The 699-nt window shown below is 37.2% G+C and overlaps 1 long non-coding RNA gene across 1 annotated transcript; it reads left to right on the forward strand.

Moving 5' to 3' along the window:
• The first annotated feature begins 6 nt into the window (after positions 1-6).
• Positions 7-408, forward strand: LOC118732795. The gene is made up of 2 exons (XR_004992188.1): positions 7-156; positions 211-408. It is a non-coding gene; the product is annotated as an uncharacterized LOC118732795 (long non-coding RNA).
• The last annotated feature ends 291 nt before the right edge of the window (positions 409-699 follow it).

Genomic DNA, 699 nt, shown 5'->3' on the forward strand with positions numbered 1-699 from the left:
GAGATCGCGATCGTCGTGATGATCGTGGAGATCGCGATCGTCGTGATCGTGGTGTTGGTGGTGCCACTAAAGATTCCGGAAATTGGAGAACAGAACGTCCCGCCCCTCGCGAAGATAAGGAGAAAAGTGCTCCAAAGCGTGAACCCCAGGAAAAAGGTAGGAATCTAAATTTTGCTTTTGTTGGCTTGAATTCTCATCTCTTTGTTCCAGAGAACAAAAGTGGTGAAGATGGAGAATGGACAAACGTAAGGCGCCGTTAAAAAAAAGAGAAAGTGCTATGTTTACACGTTTATCACATAATCACATACCAGAGTAAAATTTAATGTTAAATACAACAGTTATTGTTGCGAGCCACAAAAAAATGATCGCTAAGTAATACTTTATATCATATAGCCATTTGAATCGTAACACATTTTTATTTTTTAAAATTTGACGTTTAATTGTACTTTGCGAAATTATCGTTTAAACTTGTGCTTCGCTGGGCCAATGTAGTTTTGGCGTAAATTGGCCCATGGTATTCTAATCACACAATGCTATGGATAGAAAAAATATTTACAAATTCTTTAATCTTCAATAAATGGATATAATGAAATGAATTTATTACGACATTAAAAAAAATAAATTTGGGGGTCGCAAGTTCATCTCACAAATTGAGCGGAAAGCGAGAAACCGCAATGTTGGTGTAAGTCTGAATGGCCA

Source organism: Rhagoletis pomonella, unplaced genomic scaffold, assembly GCF_013731165.1.
Source record: "Rhagoletis pomonella isolate Grant_MI unplaced genomic scaffold, Rhpom_1.0 Rhpom_scaffold_28507, whole genome shotgun sequence".
Classification (NCBI taxonomy): Eukaryota; Metazoa; Arthropoda; class Insecta; order Diptera; family Tephritidae; genus Rhagoletis; species Rhagoletis pomonella.